This window comes from Cryptomeria japonica, chromosome 1 (assembly GCF_030272615.1).
Source record: "Cryptomeria japonica chromosome 1, Sugi_1.0, whole genome shotgun sequence".
NCBI lineage: Eukaryota > Viridiplantae > Streptophyta > Pinopsida > Cupressales > Cupressaceae > Cryptomeria > Cryptomeria japonica.
In genome coordinates, this window is record NC_081405.1 from 78,344,337 (window position 1) to 78,350,116 (window position 5,780).

Below are 5,780 nucleotides of genomic sequence, written 5' to 3' on the forward strand. Positions count from 1 at the left end.
GATGGAACAAATTATGGGATATAAAAAATTCGAATGGAGACTCATCTTAGATGTCTTGGTAAGGATATTTGGGAGATCACTGAGAAAGGATACACACCTTATGATCCAAAATCTAGCAATCTTGCTCCTGCAGACCTAGATAAGAATATTGAAAATGATTGCAGAGCTAGAGAAGCCATCTTGTGTGCACTTACTGATCAACAAATTATGGGATTGACTGACAGATCATCGGCTAAGGTTATGTGGGATAAACTGCAAACTCTGAATGAAGGTGATCCTACTGTCAAAATTGCTAAACTTGATGGTTATCGAGTAAGTTATGAAAACTTGAAAATGAAAGATACTAAAAGAATTGTTGTGTTTATGGAAAGAATAAATGAGATTGTTATGGGAATTCAATGTTGTGGAGGATTTCTAAGTGAAGATGAAATAGTTTCCAAAGTCTTGAGAGTGCTTCCACCAGCTTACAAGATGAAGGCAACTGCAATTAATGAGCTAAGAACAATGGCAAACACCTCAGTTAACAAAGACATTCTGATTGGGAAATTATCTGCTTTTGAGCTTGAAGAATTTGGATCTTCTAGAGCTGTAAAGTCTGAACCTACTTTGTAATAACCCAACATAATTAACTCAACAAAACTGACCATTCTTTTTTTTTTTTTTGTTTAATTTAATCATTATGTTTGATTCAATTGCATACTCTGGGCATCCATCCATTTGGATTAGGCATTCATCCATCTGGGATGAACATCTAACCATACGAGTTAGGCATTTGTCCATACGGGACATAAGACTTCATCTATCCAATATGGGATAAGCATCTACCCATATGGGGTAGGCATCTATCCAAATCGGGATATGAGGTGCTTTGGCCAGAGACTTAGACTCATCGGGACAATTCGGGTCCTGAGCCACTCACTAAGTACTACACTCTTCTAACAGAAGTGCACCGAGGTCGCCATCCTTAGGAGTAATTAAACAACATAATACAAGCTTGAGTTCCGCCTCGGGAAGTCAAGCGAATCCATATGGGATTCCTTCTGAGTATGCATTGAATTACGTTTTCCAATTTAATTATCTTATTTTTCAAATAGGATTCTTACTCAATCTTTCTTTTACCAATCCTAGACCCCACCCATGAACGCCTGAGTACGAGGGACAACTCCGTCCCAAGACTGCCTACATACCCGCTTCGGCACGAGATCAAGGTGTAAAGTATGTAGTTCTGTTTTCTACTCTATGGTTTGACGTAAACTGATTAGTGGGTACGCAACCCTTTCTAGGGTCAATGTCCCAGACAGTTTCTCTGCGGTTGCTACCCATGGTGGTAGCGCTTAAGCAAAGGCTCAAGACGGCCTATAGCTTGTGGCCTAAAATACTAGATCCTAAATTCTTATCATAAGCATCACCCATGACCAATTGTCAATCGACAATAATTTTCAAGATTAAATCAATTTCATAAAAGCATTTCACTCACCATCCCTATAGGGGTTTACTATAGTTTAACTCAGCGGATGAAAGATTGTTTTAGAGTTATCTTATTAAATTATCGATCCAAGGGGGATTACCTGCCCCTTGCATTTTAACTTCCAAGTGTCCCTTATTACTACCCGATGATTTATGGGGATGATGCCACAAACGTCGTTGATGTAGCTTTATTAGGCGTTAAGTGCAATAGTTCAACACGACAACATTACCTGTAAGCGTGACCCAGAGGCACTGTATATACCGAACGCTACTTGGTTTTGGTTTTCCAACTTCCTTTATTTAAATTTTTTTTTCTCTAACTTATGATAAACATCATGTTTGGAAAATAACTATGAAATGAATGCGTATGTTTAGACATTGCAAAGCTCAATTAATTGAAACAACTATTTGATGAACGACATGGAATAAAAACCATAACTAGAATTATTTATTATTCAAAACTTGAATATAACCTGCATAATAAAGATAGCTAGGTAACTTGCATACTAACAATTAAACGTATGATTTGCATGAAGAAGGGAACACCAATAATTGAAATCAATGTAAAGACATTTGCATGAAGCGAAGGTAGGGTAAGTTGCATGCAAGAATATCGCTTATAAAACCACAAATCCCAACATAGAATTTAGCTTCAATTCATTTAATTGCTAAGTGGACCTTAAGAGGATCTAAGTATCATTTAATATAAATTTGTTAAAACTAGCTATAAATCTAAAATTTACCTAAGTTTAAAAATTTTATCAACTAAAATTTATATTTATATATAAAAGAAGGAATTTAAATAAACTAACATTTTAAACATATATGAAAAAGAGAATTTCTTTTTAACAATTAACATTGCCCTTCGAATTATATTTGATTGGCATTAAAGAGGGTTAATGGGAGTGGGACCCCACGGGTCCCCTCCACTACCTTGCGGCCACTGCTGCAGTAGTGACCGCGAGCTAGTGGGGGGTACCGTTATAGTACCACTCCCTGTGGAGTATTAACTCTGTCCTCTACCTACAAGCCGGTACACACATGCATTGTATCATGCAAATATAGATATTAATCACTTTGCATAATCACATAAATTTATTAATCACTTCGCATAATATATATATATATATATATATATATATATATATATATATATATATATATATATATATATATATAGTTCATTCCAGAATATTAATTTGTATAAAAAGAGAATACATGAACAGGTGTGTATACATAAAAAAAAAATTAATGTAAGAGAGAATATCATATTAATCCCAAGGACGAAATATAACAGAGAATAAAAATAACCAGAGAAGCAATTTGCTCAAGTGATGCACAGGTTATGGAGAAGTAGGTAGGTGTTAAACTGAGAAAGGCAGGCTTGCACAGAGGGATTATATTCTATTTCTCAACCAATGTCCAGAGAGGGGGATAGAGAGTTATTTACAGGAAGATTATTTATTTTCAGATTTCACAGGGAGAGAGTTTGTTCGACTGATATTCACAGAGATTTAGCTAATATTCACAGAGAAATTTTATTCGACGCATTTCACAGAGAGATTTATTTAACAAAAAAAAAAAAAATCACAGAGAGATTAAAATAATCACAGAGAGATTTTAAAAATAATCATAGAGAAATTTTAAATAATCACAGAGAGATTAAAGAATGAGATTCAGATTTCCATTCGAAGAACCAGAGAAATGAATTAGAGGGAGGAATAAAGATCCAAATCACACAGGAAGAATTCTGATTTCAGAAAAAGAGATTTTAAACAAATAAAGGAATATGATTTTATTTTGTTAAAATTTTTGGGAGAAAACAAAAGCAAGATCATGTGCATATTTTCTTGAGGGAAATAAAATAATTAAATAACTATATTTTACATGCACTTTATGAAAGCATCATCATTATTATTTATCCCCAAATAAGAAAATCAAATAAAAGAATTTCTTTATATAAGGGAAGATCTATAACTATATTTTTGATATTACGAATTCCTCATAAGTAAATGTAAAGATAAGCGACAAGGAGAGAACCTGGTTTATCGAGCTTGATGTTGAATCCACTAACTACCCTTATGATCCTTCCTTGCAACTTGAGAGAAAATCCTTCAAACAACAACTCAAAATTCCTGCACCGAAAATGAGACTACCAAAAGATCTACTTCTAAAACTTGGGAAATTTCCTTCAAAACATAATCAACTCCCTTCTTTGAAACTTGCATATAATTTTATAAGAAAATTCCCTCCATTCCATTATCTAGAAAATTTAATTAAAAAGGAGATTCTTTTCCAATTTTGGACTTCACACAAATTGATTAGACTTAGTGGGAGGAGTTACATGCAAGGTGGTGGAGAATCCTCTAGAAGCTTCTTATTCTTCCTACAACATGTGCCATAATTGGAAGTGGAAAATAGATAAATAAAGATAATGTATATTTTCCATGTGTGTATGTGTGTGTGTATTATTATTTTATTCTTTTATAATATTCATTCAATCATTTAAATAGCTTATCCAAAAATATAATAGAATTGTATTTTAAATCCAAAAGTGATAAGGGAGGGTTGTGAAATCCTCCCCCCTTTAATTTGTGCATCGTCCCGATGCACTTATTGAATGCATCCGAAAGAGTCTATAGTTCATGATTAAAACAAAAAAGGAAACAACTACTGCATTTCCTTAGTATCTTCCCACGTGGCATTCTTTTCATCATACTGGTCCCATTGTACTTTGTACTGATCAACCTCTTTGTTGCGCAACTGGCACTGGCGCCTCTCCAAGATTTTGAATGGCTCTATCATTATTCCTCCCATTTCCTGGACCTATAAAGCATCCTAATTCAAAATGTATTTCTCATCAGGTACATACTTTTTAAGAATAGATACATGGAAGACATCATGGATTCGGCTCAACTAGGGAGGTAAGGCCAACCGGTATGCAACTGGATTAATCCTTCCCAATATTTCAAAGGGTCCAACATAACGAGGTGCAAGCTTAGTCTTTTTCCCAAACCTTATGGAACTCTTGTGTGGTCTAACCCTTAGGAAGACTTTTTCTCCCACCTCAAACTCCCTTGGTGTCCTGTTTTTGTCTGTATAACTTTTCTGCCTATCTGAGGCTTCCTTCAATCTTTCCCTAATTTTCTTAGTTTTCCTCTCTATCTCTTTCAACATATCTGGTCCAACAATCACTCTATCTTCAAGACTATCCCAACTCAAAGGTGTTCGACATGGTCTACCATACAAAGCTTCGAAAGGTGTCATTCCCAAAGATGTTTGATATGTATTATTGTAAGCAAACTCTACTAGAGGTAGGTACTCTTCCCATTTCTTCTATTGGTCCACACAATACATGTGAAGTAGGCCTTCCATAATCTAATTTGTCCTTTCTGTCTGACCATCGGTTTCAGGATGGTATGCAGTGCTAAAATTTAGTTGAGTTCCTAGAGCTGATTGAAGAGTGGTCCAAAACCTTGAAGTGAATCTAGCATCTCTATTTGATATGATTTTCTCTGGTATTCCATGCAGCCTAAATATTTCCTTAACAAAACGCCTAGCCAAGGTAGGTGCATCATCTGTCAGATTCCCTGGTATAAAGTGTGCCACCTTAGTGAATTTATCAATTACCACCATTATTGCATCATGCCTAGAAGGTGACATGGGTAACCCTTGCACAAAATCCATGCTAATAACTTGCCACTTGTGTTGAGGTACATCGTGCAATTGTAACAATCCAACTGGATGTCTATGTTCTGCCTTTACTCTTTGACACTCCAAACATTTAGCCACATACTTGACAATGTCATTCCTCATCCCTTGCCAAAAGTATAACTTCTTTAGATCTGCGTAAAGTTTGTTAACTCCTGGGTGCCCTGAATAAGGGGCATTGTGAGCCTCCGACAAGACTACTTCCCTTAAGTTCCCTGAATTAGGAATATAGATTCTATTATTGTATCTGAGCAACCCATCTTCGTCTAATCTATACCCTCCAATCTTAGGATCGATTGGATCGTATTCTAAAGTCAATTTGACTTGCTCATACCATGGGTCATGTCCTTGTTCATCCATTACTTGCCTTTTGAAAGAAGTTTTGAATGTTTCTATAGTCATCAAGTGTCTCCTCCTACTTAAGGCATCTGCCACCCTATTTTCCTTCCCCCTAATATATTCAATTTCAAAATCATATTCACTTAGGAACTCTAACCACCTTCTTTGTCTGGCATTTAAGTGGCATTGGGTAAAGATGTACTTTAGTCCTTGGTTATCTGACTTTAACTCAAAGGGCTTCCCTAGTAAGAAGTGTCTCCATT